This window comes from Myotis brandtii, unplaced genomic scaffold (assembly GCF_000412655.1).
Source record: "Myotis brandtii unplaced genomic scaffold, ASM41265v1 scaffold216, whole genome shotgun sequence".
NCBI lineage: Eukaryota > Metazoa > Chordata > Mammalia > Chiroptera > Vespertilionidae > Myotis > Myotis brandtii.
In genome coordinates, this window is record NW_005358092.1 from 3,040,164 (window position 1) to 3,053,306 (window position 13,143).

General features: G+C 41.8%; 1 protein-coding gene across 2 annotated transcripts in view; it reads right to left on the reverse strand.

Moving 5' to 3' along the window:
* Window positions 1-13,143, reverse strand: part of WNT5B (wingless-type MMTV integration site family, member 5B) — a 132,223-nt gene that overhangs the window by 74,921 nt on the left and 44,159 nt on the right. Inside the window, exon 1 of one of the 2 annotated variants that reach the window (XM_005865920.2) lies at window positions 3,598-3,619. The exons of the other annotated variant lie outside the window; for it this stretch is intronic. The gene's annotated coding sequence lies outside the window, so the exon portion shown is untranslated. Of the gene's footprint in view, window positions 1-3,597; window positions 3,620-13,143 lie in introns of those variants that run through there. 2 annotated transcript variants of the gene reach the window in all.

The following is a 13,143-nucleotide window of genomic DNA, read 5'->3' on the forward strand; positions in this document are numbered from 1 at the left end:
TTTCTAGTTTCTTGGGATATATTCCTAGAAGTGGGATCACTGGGTCAAATGAGAGTTCCATTTTTAGTTTTTTGAGGAAACTCCATACTGTTCTCCACAGTGGCTGCACCAGTCTGCATTCTCACCAGCAGTGCACAAGGGTTCCTTTTTCTCCACATCCTCACCAGCACTTGTCGTTTGTTGATTTGTTGATGATAGCCATTCTGACAGGTGTGAGATGGTGCCACATTGTCATTTTGATTTGCATCTCTCAGATGATTAGTGACTTTAAACATGTTTTCATAAGTCTTTTGGCCTTTCTTCTGTCTTCTTTTGAAAAGTATCTATTTAGGTCCATTGTCCATTTTTTGATTGGGTTACGGTTAAAGCATTCAAACCATTTACATTTAAAGTAATTATTGATAGGCATGTAGTTATTGCCATTTTATTATTCATATTTGTAATCTTTTTCTCCCTTCATTTTCTTAAAGAATTCCCTTTAACATTTCTTATAATGCTGGTTTGATAGTGATGTACTCCTTTAGCTTTTTCTTGTCTGGGAAGCTCTTTTTCTGTCCTTTAATTTTAAATATTAGCTTTGCTGGATAAAGTGAGTTGATTGTAGGTCCTTGATTTTCATCACCTTGAATATTTCATGCCAATTCCTTCTGGCCTGCAAAGTTTTTATTGAGAAACCAATTGATAGTCTTATGGAAGCTCCCTGGTAGGTAACTAATGTTTTTCTCTTGCTGCTTTTAAGATTGTTTCTTTGTCTTTAACCTTTGGCATTTTAACTATGATGTGTCTTGGTGTGGGCCTCTTTGAGTTGGCCTTGTGTGAGACTCTTTCTGGGGCCCAGACTTGTATGTCTATTTCCTCTCCCAGGGGAGGAAAGTTTTCAGTCATTATTTCTTCAAATAGGTTTTCAATTCCTTTTGCTCTCTCTTCTTCTTCTGGCACCCCTATGATGTGAATGTAGGTACAGTTGATGTCCTAGAGGTCCTTTAAATTACCTCACTTTTACATTGTTTTTTCTTTTTGCTGTTCCAGTTGGGTGTTTTCAGCTACCTTGTCTACTAAATCACTGATTCAACACTCTGCTTCTTATAATCTATTGTTGATCCCATCTAAAGTATTCTTCATTTCAGTTATTGTATTCTTCATTTCTGAGTGATTTGTCCTTTTTATGGTTTCTCTCTTTTTGTGTAAGTTCTCAAGGGCTTCCTCTATTCTTCCCCTAAGTTCATTGAGCATTCATACAATCAGTGTTTTGAAGTCAGTATCTGGTAGCCTTCATTTTGTCTAGTTATTTTTCTGGAGTTTTTGTCCTGTTCTTTCAACTGGAACATGTTTCTTTTCTCCTCATTTTGGCTGCCTTTCTGTGTTTGCTTCTATGTATTAGGCAGATGGGCTATGTCTCTCAGTCTTGACATGGTTGGCTGCCTTATGTAGTAGATGTCCTGTGGCATCCAGTGGCAGTCTCCCTGGCCACCTACTCCGGGTCTTCTAGGGGTGGCCTTGTGTGGGTTGTGTGTGCTCTCCTGTTGTAGTTGATCTTTAGTTGCTGTTGACACATCAGTGGGTGGGACTGACCCTCAGACTGACTATGAGTATTGCCTGTGACTATGGCAGACAAGCTGTTTTGTGGGAGCTGACCCCACGGAGCAAAATTTGCTTTAGAGCGGCTCTGCTACCTGCCAAGTCCACCCTTTGCTTGTGCCATTTGGAGAGCTAATTGGGTGGTGCTCTAGTGTGAAGCTGGCCACTGGGTGTGTTTGTTCTGTGGCCTCTTGGGAGGGGCCCTAGTAAAGGCCAAGGTCAACTGCTGCCTGTGCCCAGCCTGGGGCCACCTTGTAGGAGCTACAAAGTGATCTGTGGTTGGTAGCTGCTTGTGCTGAGCTTGGAAATGCCTAGGAGAGGATATGCTGCAAACCATGGCCAGCTTCCAGTAGTGCAATGCTTGGGATCACTTAATAAGGCGTATAGGGCTGACTAAGGCCAGCAGCTGCTTGTTTGGGGTTTGTGGACATTGAAGAGATTTTATGAAAGTCCACAGCATGGACTACGGCTGCTGCTTGTGTGTAACAGCTGCTGAAAGAGGTCTGGACAAGTGTGCTAGTTGGGTGGGGTGAGATCTCAGAGAATCACAAAGGTGGGACAAACAGTGTTAGTCAGGTTATGTAGACTCAGATTTGGTGGCTCACCTGTACCTGTAGGCTGGATTGGGGGAAAGCTCAACAAAGATACAAAGTACCAGCCAGTACTTCCTTCCAGCAGTTACCAAATTGGCATTTTCTTGAAGTGATTCTATCAAACCTTGCCAATAGTATAAGATGTCTCCTTTCAATAATGTCAGCTCATAAGTTCCTTCTCTAAATTCAGCTTAAATGCACATTACTGCATGAAGGAATGCAAAAACTGAAAAATGGGGAGGCAAGGGGCAAGGAAGAACCGAGCTTATGATTCATGAAGGAATGCAAATACCAAAAAATGGGAGCAAGAGAGTAGGGAAGAACCAAGGGGCCGTTTTGGGTTTCCCATAGCCCCGTCTATTCATTTAATTAACAACCACTGCTTACACATACAATATACCCTAGAAGTTTTTCTCACTTATTTTACAACGGTTTTCATGAAATTTCAAAATTTTTGAGGTATCAGGGGCCTTCAGATACATCGCAAAGTTATTCCTACATATATTGAGATTTTAACACTTAAAACCTCAATGTCTAATGAAAACATTTTTCATAAGCATCAAAGTTAATTATTAACATGGACATATTTTTGTAAAATCCAGGTAAAATAAAGACATGTCTGTTTTACTTAAACCCACAAATGTAAGCTAACTTTTATTCACTGGCAATTAATCATAGATGAACTTGAAAAGCATTTCAGTTAGCTTCTATATTTCTGAGAATTTTGAATAACCATTTCTTATAAGCACTTGCCTTTAAATTAATTTTAACAATACCATTTAGAGGTAGAAAATTATCTCACATTTACAACATACATATATAGACACACATAGACAGACACAAACAGAGAACAGTTGGATTCAAATTTTGTTTTGGAGGCACTTACAATTTATCTTTGTCCTTGACCAGTCTAGTTCCAAATGACCTTCCCCCCTTTAAAATAAGGACAGCCATTTTACTGAAAAGTATTGGGTTAACATCTAAATGACATCATAGGTCGATCCATTTATCCTCTTTTCCATTCATTCTGCCTACTTTTATAGCTGGCTTTTTGTAATTGTGCAAGTAAAAATTAATTTAAAAGTATTAAAGGATCCTCATCTCAGCCATCTTAGTATTGATGGGAGGCTGACTGTTGTGGGGCTTGTCTGCCTCAGTGGCATGATTGCCCATGTTAATTTTGAGATCGAAGCAAACTTCTAGGGAAAACCAGCCCTTTCATGTACATTTCCTTATGAGCCAAATGCAGTGACTATCCCTTTAGGACCAGAGGAAATTTCCTCAGGCAATCCTACAAAGACTCTCAGTTGCCTAAATACCCCAGCACTGCAACGCTTCCCACCATCTCAAGGATTTTCTAAGAACAGCTCAAAGCCATGGCCAGCTACTTATAGCAAGGAGGCTGGGGATTCTGAGAGAAACTCACCCAACTTCACATGATGCAAAGCAGGGAGTCCGTGGGGCACAATGGTCCCTTGTTTGTACCTAACACGGGGTCTGGGTCCACAGGGTGGTCCTGGGTGAGCTTCTCAGAATTCTTGCCAACTATGCCAAGTAAATATCAATGTAAGAAATGTACAAACCTATAGAGAATTGTTATAAGAGTTTGAGCCAAACTGATGACATACACTAGCAAGATCTCAAATGCTCCCTAAATTTATATTGTTAAGGCAGCAAAGCACAGTGGTTTAGAATGTGGTCTCTAGATCAGTGATGGCGAACCTTTTGAGCTCAGCGTGTCAGCATTTTTAAAAACTCTAACTTAACTCTGGTGCCATGTCACATATAGAAATTTTTTTATATTTGCAACCATAGTAAAACAAAGATTTATATTTTTGATATTTATTTTATATATTTAAATGCCATTTAACAAAGAAAAATCAACCAAAAAAATGAGTTTGCATGTCACCTCTGACACGCGTGTCATAGGTTCGCCATCACTGCTCTAGATGTAGACTATGGAGTTCAAATTCCAGTTCAGCCAGCCGTTTGTCCTTGAGTTCAAGTTACTTCTCTCTCTATGTCGCAATTTCCTCTTCTGTAAAATGGAGATAATAATGAAAACATATGCTGTGGAGATTAGTTGTGGTAAAGAATAAATGAATTCATATATGTGAAGACCTTGAAAGAATGTCTAATGCACAATAAATGCTCAATAAATATTAGCTATTTTCATTATGGTGGGAACTGCACTAGGAGGTTACACACATTATCCCATTCAATCCTATCAAAACTTACAAGATATGAAAATCACTAGTCCCATTTGACAAACAAGAAAACAAAGGCTCCAACTGGTTAAATAATTTATCCAAAGTCACAGAGCTAGTAAGTGAGAATCAAGATTTTAACCCCAACAGAAAAAAATGAAGAAAATTTTTAAAAAGAAAAGAGAGAGAGAAAAAAATTTTTTTTAACCAAGAATCTGTCTGGCAAGAAACCTGTGTTCTTTTCATTATACTACAAGGGAAAAAAATTCAGTCCTCATACCAGAGGAGCTTACCTTCTAAAAGACAAAAGATGGGGGGAGGGGCGATGGGGTAGAAAACATAGTGTTTTCTTTCTATGCTATTTTTACCAAAAAGGGAAAGACTTAAAGTATAATTTAACAAAAGTTTTAAAGCAGGAAAAAGAAATGTGGGTAGTAGGAGGTTGCTCTAACCAGTGATTCTCAGTGCTGCGGTCCCAGGTCAGTAGTCAGCTTCACTTGTTAGGAATGCAAATCCTCAAACCCAATCCCAAACTTTCTGACTGGGATGCCTTCGAAGCTGTTCAGATGCATCTGTACCTGGTAAGTTTGAGAATCCCTGCTCTAAAGCAAGGAAAGTGTGAGAGTTGGTAGTGAAAACGCAGGTCAAAGGCAACGGGATGGATGTGTGTCTGGCAGGAGAGATTGGGACTATTTCTTGGTGCCTGAATGGGACGTGCTCCTCTTTCTGACGTACCGAGGAGAAAATGGGGTGCAGAGAGGCCGAAGGGCGGCTCTCAGTGAGAGATGACTTTCTTACACTCTTGCACTTTTGCTACGTTTCCGCTCCTTTAACCTGCACATTTCTTAAAAACAGGAAATAACGTTTAAAAATGTTTAACTGACAGAAAATGTATATTTGTACAATTTGGGGCACTTCTGTGTGGTGGTTTTTTCACAGCGCATTTATAAAAGAGAAAAACAAAATGACATTTACTAGGACCCTACTATGTACCAGGTTCTACATTTGGACCTTCCTTTCTTGAGGAATTTTTTTTCTCCATGAATTCTCATAACAAGAACTACTTTGATTTTATAGAGGAGGAAATTGACGTTCGAAGACTTTAAGCCACTGTGTGGTAAGTCATGCAGCTATGATGGGAGATCTAGGGTTCCAATGCACAGCTTCAGCCCGGTGTGAATTCAGCTCACAGTGCTGCCTGGGAAACAGAGGTGTGCTAAGGAGCCTTCATGTCATAGGCACTCAAGGGAGACATGCATGGAAGCCACCCTGCACCTGGGCCTTCCCAGGGGTCAGGCAACCCGGAATGGCTCCTCTTCTCCATCCCTGCCTGGATGTAACACCAAACTCTATTGTCAGAGAAGGGTGAACTGAGCAAATGAGACAATATTTTTATTCTTAGTTTTTAAAAATATGTTTTTATGAGTTTCAGGAAGAGGGAGAGAGAGATAGAAATATCAATGATGAGAGAGAATCATTGATCGGCTGTCTCCTGCATGCCCCTCATTGAGAATCGAGCTCACAACCCCATCATGTGCTCTAAGAGGGAATCGACCCGTGACTGCCTGGTCCATAGGTCAATGTTCAACCCCTGAGCCAAGCTGACCGGGCCAACCAACTATTTTTTTTTTTAAATCCTCACCTGAGGATATGTTTTCATGGACTTTAAAGAGAGAGGAAGGGAGAGAGAGAGAGAGAGAGAGAGGGAGAAACATTGATGTGAGAAAGAAAAAATGATCAGTTGCCTCCCCTATTTGCCCCAACTGGGGATCGAACCTGCAACCTGGGTATGTGCCCTGACCAGGAATTGTATCTAGACATTTTGGTGTATGGGACAATGCTCCAGCCAACTGAGCCACACTGCCCAAGGCTCAACCATTTTTAAGTGTATAATTCCATAGTGTTAAATATATTGGCAGCAGATCACCAAAACTTTTTCATCTTGCAAAACTGAAACTCTATACCGAATAAACAGCAACTCCCCATTTTCCCTCCCTCAGCCCCTGAGAGGCCACCATTCCACTTTCTGTTTCTATGAGATTAACTACTCTAGGCACCTCATATAAGTGGAATCATAAAGTATTTGTCTTTTTGTGACTGGATTATTTCACTTAACATAATTTCCTCAAGGTCCATTCCTGCTGTAGCATGTGACAGGAGTTCCTTCCTTTTAAAGGATAAATAATACACCACTGTACAGGATGGGCAAAAGTAGGTTAAATTACCAGCATCAAGGATACAAAATAATAACAATGACAAATACAAATAATAAATAAATAATAATACAAGAATAAACTCTGTTTTGTATACTCTATAACTGTAAACCTATTTTTGCCCACTGTTGTATATTCCACATTTGTTTATCTGTTCATCCATCAGTGGACATTTGAGTTGCTTCCACCTTTTGGGCATTGTGAATAGTACTTCTATGAACATGGTGTACAAATATCTCTTCAAGATTCTGCTTTCATTTATCTTGGGTATATACCCAGAAGCGGGATTGCTAGATCATCTGTAGTTCTCATTTTTTGAGGAACTGCCACACTGTTTTCCACAGTAGCTGTACCATTTTACATTCCTACCTATAGTTCACCAATGTTCCCATTTCTCTATAGTCTCATCAATCCTTGTTATTTTCTCTTTTATTAATAGTAGCCATCCTAATGGGTGTGAAGTTATATCTTATTGTGGTTTTGATTTGCATTTCCCTTGCAATTACTGATGTCAAGCATCTTTTCATTTGCTTATTGGACATTTTTATATGTTCTTTGAAGAAACGTCTATTCAAGTCCTTTGCCCGTTTCTGGTTATTGGAGGGTTTTGTTGCTGCTTCTATCTTCTACTAGGGGCCCGGTGCACGAAGATTCATGCATGGGGGCGGGGGATCCCTCAGCCCAACCTGCACCCTCTCCAATCTGGGAGCCCTCAGGGTCAACTATATATATTTTTGAGTGAGGAGTTTAAAAAGTTACAGATCTCTTTTGAGCTTTTCTGCCAGATTGTCCCTCTCTGAATGAGGAAGTATACATCCTTAAGGAATCATGATATTTGGGTTAGCCTCTCAATTTTCCCAGGCCTCTACCAGGTGAAAAACACACCCTATCTGAAAATCTAGCTTCTTCAAAATTCTTGGTAAAATTTTGGATTGACTTCCTACACAGGGCTATCCTTTCTGCTTCTAAACAGAAGTCTGTAGCTCATTCAGAGAAGAATTTTATTCTGGTTGCAAGTTGTTGAATCATATACAAAAATCTCAACCTGTCCTTAAAATATTCACAGCTATCCCCAGGACTTTCTACATTGGTGTATATCTTTTCCAGACCATCAGTCTCAGGCCCATAATACCGTCTGTTTTTGTGCCTCAAATCTGAGCCTAAACCAAAGCCTCCAACAGGTTGAGAACCGCTGGTCTAGGAGCTCCATCTGCCACCAGAACTACGATTCCCAGCATTCCTGGTGCTCCCCGCACTCTGGGCTTCCACTTCCGGTCCTGGGGCTGCCATTAGTACTACTATTCCCAGAATTTCTGGTGCTCCCCATGCTGGGAGCAACTGAGGGAGTCACGGCCCCCCCAAGCCTCCAGCTCTCCTGCTTTGCTCTCCGCCCGCTGACCAAGGGAGCCACGTCCCCCCAAGCTGCTGGCTCTCCTGCTTCTGCTCTCCGCCCACCATCTTTGTCTGGTTAATATGCATATTCACCCTGACTGGCTGGTGAGTGTAGAGAAGGGATGGTCAATTTACATGTTTCTCTTTTATTATATAGGATATGCAGTCAGTGGGTCAAGTTCTCACCTCTCTTATTTTTAATATTTTCTAATCAAGAGATGCCTAACCTGGTTGGATAGCTCATTTGGTTAGGGAGTCATCCTGATATGCCAAGGTTATGGGTTCAATCCCTGGTCAGGGCACATTAAGCAATCCTTGGACAAGAATCAACCAATGAATACATAAATAAGTGTAACAACAAACCTATGTTTCTCTCTCTCTTCCTCTCTCTCCCCTTTCTTTTATCTTTCTCTAGTCAATAAAATTTAAAAAAGAAAAGAGATGCCCCAAGATACTCTCCTGTTTAGAAATACTAAGAATACAGAGAATTTTGCTCTAAAGAAATCTTGAAGTTGGAAAGGAACCATTTCATAAACTCCAGAACTCCTGGAGAAGTTTTGATATGTATGAAGTCTTTCATAAAGGTATTATATTAGTATTATTGTTCTCATTCATTTCAGTTGAACATTTACAGAGTATCTACTATATAGCAGACACTGTATCATGTATACTTTAGGGTTAATACAAAACACACAAATTTTAATTCCTATGATCCAACACCCACCAGGTAGACTCTGGGCCACTATTCTTGGATATACAATTTACCCTTAAACAATGTGGAGTTAGGAGCCATCTTCCACGTAGTAGAAAATCCACTTATAACTTTTGACTCCCCCCAAACCTGACTATAGTCCCTCAGTATCCACGGGGGAGGGGGTGGGGATTGGTTCCAGGACCCTCACGGATCCCAAAATCTGAGGATGTTCAAGTCCCTTATATAAAACCAGAGGCCCGGTGCACGAAATTCATGCACAGCCGGGGGGGTGGGGGGGGAGTCCTTTCAGCCCGACCTGCACCCTGTCCAATCCAGGACCTGCCTGCCTGATCACCCCTAACTGCTCTTCCCTGTCGGCCTGATCCCCCTAACTGCTCTCCTGACAGCCTGATCACCCCTAACCACCTCTGCAGCCCCTGCCACTGTGGCTTTGTCCAGAAGGACGTGGGGAAGGATGTCTGGAAGATGACCAGTCTAATTAGCATATTAGTATAGATGGTATAGAACAGTGGTCGGCAAACTCATTAGTCAACAGAGCCAAATATCAACAGTACAACAATTGAAATTTCTTTTGAGAGCCAAATTTTTTAAACTTAAACTATATAGGTAGTTACATTGTTATTAACTTAATTAGGGTACTCCTAAGCTGGCCTTGGCTAAAAACGTCCTCAATCTGATTGAGGTACGTTCGCTGAGGTCGACCCCGTCCAACTCTCCCATCCACACTCATCTTGTATACTTGTTTCGTCTATCTCCTTTTGTTCATCCTCTCTATATGTCCAAACCATCTCAACATACCTTTCTCAGTCCTCGACACTACATCTTCTTTCACTCCACAACGTTCCCTAAAATTAACTTAATAAGCTTTACTTTTGTCACCTGCACGCAATTTGTGGATGCAACTAGCACTAACCACTGCACAATGAGACTGCTGACTGATTGGCTCACTCAACTCGTGCATGAATCACGCGCGCCTACCCTGCGCTGCGTATCCCTCGGCCCACCTGCGCCGGTCTCCCATCGCCCGACCCACACCCCCCACTTCTTCTAACGCCACTTCTTCAAAATAGACTCGCCCAGGCCGAAAACCGACTTCTGCGCATGGGCCACGAAGTTTCAATCGCACTGTACGTGCGCGCCCGCACGTGGTATTTTGTGGAAGAGCCACACTCAAGGGACCAAAGAGCCGCATGTGGCTCGCGAGCCGCGGTTTGCCGACCACTGGTATAGAACAATGCACACAGTTGACATCATGTATTCCCAACTGCAGACTGAAAATACTGTTTTTGATCTGTGGTTGGTTGAATACTCTGATACAAAACCCAGGGATTCTGAAGGCCAACTGTATATTTATTGGAAAAAAAAATCCGAATATATGAGAATCCACACAGTTCAAACCCGAGTTATTCAAAGGTCAACTATATATATTTTTGAGTGAGGAGTTTAAAAAGTTACAGATCTCTTTTGAGCTTTTCTGCCAGATTGTCCCTCTCTGAATAAGGAAGTATACATCCTTAAGGAATCATGATATTTGGGTTAGCCTCTCAATTTTCCCAGGCCTCTACCAGGTGAAAAACACACCCTATCTGAAAATCTAGCTTCTTCAAAATTCTTGGTAAAATTTTGGATTGACTTCCTACACAGGGCTATCCTTTCTGCTTCTAAACAGAAGTCTGTAGCTCATTCAGAGAAGAATTTTATTCTGGTTGCAAGTTGTTGAATCATATACAAAAATCTCAACCTGTCCTTAAAATATTCACAGCTATCCCCAGGACTTTCTACATTGGTGTATATCTTTTCCAGACCATCAGTCTCAGGCCCATAATACCGTCTGTTTTTGTGCCTCAAATCTGAGCCTAAACCAAAGCCTCCAAGAAGCTACTGCATAGGAAAACATTCCTCATCTCCAGCCAGCATTAGGAACAATGCATATTCCCAGGGTGGAGGCGACAGCAGGACTAAGTCCGAGAAACAATGCATATTCCCAGGGTGGAGGCGACAGCAGGACTAAGTCCGAGGAACAATGCATATTCCCAGGGTGGAGGCGACAGCAGGACTAAGACCCAGAAAGAAGAGTCATTTCCTCAATAACGTACCAGGTCTCCAAAAAACATAGGACTCATTTGATGTCACACTTCTTTTTCCTCACTAACGTTCATTTTCTTAGATGCTTCCTGATGTTTGTTTTCCTATTTATTAAATGTGAAAATAACCATATTGCTGAAAATCCTTGTAATATATGCTTGAATGCCTTAAATAAAGGGCTCTGTATTAGTACAATTCTAGAGTTCAACTCTACGTCTAGGACCGGGTGGCCAACTTCTTTCGAAAGTGCTTTCAGGGACCTCTAAATGACTCTTTAGACTTGAGAATAAGAGCCGTTCTAGTGAAGGAAAAACCGCTAAACTTCTCTTTAGGTCAGTGCCACTGGCCCCACCCCGAACCCCCTGGTAGTCTACCACTTTGTTTTGTGTTCAGTAGGATTAAGGTGTTTTGGATTAAGACCTTGACATAAACACAAACATAGCTACATATGCACAACAACAAAAGTGACTTTCACGTAGAGTTCAAGGTAAAAGTTTTAGGCAGAAGTGATTGAGACAATAAGCCTAGATACACTCTAGGAAAAGAGTATTTGCCCAGGTATACCCCAGAATTGTGACACTTATGACACAGCACGTCTGGAATAATCTGAATGACTAACATTACAGTCTATTATTTCAGAAAAGTTATTTTTAAAAAAACCCTATGGCCTCACACCATGTGTAATGTGGGTGAGGTAGCAAACTTGTGAGAATGTTCACTTCTGCATTTCCTGATTCAGGGAGAGGTGGGTGGGGGTCTAAAATGTCCTATGCCTATTAGTGATTCTGTATGTGCTTGGTCTAATACTGGTTTCTTGGGCAAAAGAGAAGTGGTCAAAAGTTATCAATCTGCCCTAGCCAGTTTGGCTTAGTCTCTATCCCGTCTGCCTGCAGACTGAAGGGTCCCGGGTTCAATTCTGATCAAGGGCACATGCCCGGGTTTCGGGCTCGATCCCCAGTGGGGGACGTGCAGGAGGCAGCCGATCAATGATTCTCTTTCATCATTGATGTTTCTGTCTTTCCCTCCCCCTTCCTCTCTGAAATCAATAAAAATATATATATTTTTAAAAAGTATTGTGATCTCTGTGTTACAAAGCAAGTGACCATGGATATTCCTTAAGCTTAACAGGAAAAGCAATATGTGATCACAGTAACAAATTCTTGAATATTATATATATATAGTTTTAAAAGTTATTAATCTTATATGCTGAGTACAGAACACATTCAAAATTTTGTTCAGGTCCTCAAAGAATCAATAAACCATTTTCCTTTTAGATAACTAAATCAGGTTGTCTTGTATCTTGAATCCATAAATTCATAAAAAATATAGAGGATCATTTTCTGATTCAAAAATTCTTGGTTTGGGGGTACTTAACACGAATCTCTGAAATCCTATCCTCTGTGTGGGCATTTAAGACCCAGGAGCCACATTTTAGAATAGAGCATTGTCCTGGTTCCACAAAACACAGTTTATAAACCAACAGACATTTGCTGGAGCACCTTAACCAAGCCCAATAGTCGCTCTAGTTTATAAAGAAGTAAATCTGTGTTAGCACATACAAATATATTGACTATCAGCATAATTGGGCCATACAGTTTATATACAGTTTAAGAGGCCAATGAGAAAGAAAAGCTCATAAAACAAGGCTGCTGCCTTCTGCGTACAAAGCCAGCCGAGCATGTGCCTGGAAATCGGTGGCTCTCCGACAGTCACAGCTCAGCAGCAGGAGCAGAAGTGCAGGGAAGTTTGCTGTGTAAAGCAGAAGGGAGTCTCTCTCACAGCGGCGCCTGGAAACGCCGTGCTGTAAGGAAGCGGTAGTAAATAAGCTTAGAATGAGGACTGGAGAGGGCCGGTGTGGAGCTAAGGTATGAATAAATACAGCTGAGTTTCTCCATAATTTAGGGCAAAGACTAGAAAGAAAGGAATCGTAAACTACCCCATTGGGGAGAACTGAGAGTGTGATAACAGAGAGGTGTTAAGGGGCATTAGGGACAGTAAAAAAAAAAAAAGGGAAGAAAAGTCGGGGTGCTGAGTATTGAGCAGCACTACTGGGAGTGTCCTGCCGGGATAATGAAGGGAGGTGTAAAGTAGGGCCAGCCATTGTCCGGGGTAAACTCTGGGCAAGACTGTGCGGACGTCGGCAGCTAAGAAAAGAGAAGGCGCAGGGTCGGGGCGTGGCCCCGAGAGGGACCCGCTCCATAGCGGCTGCGGGGCGGCGACGAGAAGGGTGGGGAAGGCTCTGCCGACAGCCGCTCTCGGGCGGTGCCGACGGGGTTAACACTCGGGCCGCGACCAGCGGCAGAACTCGGTTTCCAGGGTAACGGCTCCGACAGTTCCGGCAGCGCAGGCCGTACCACTGC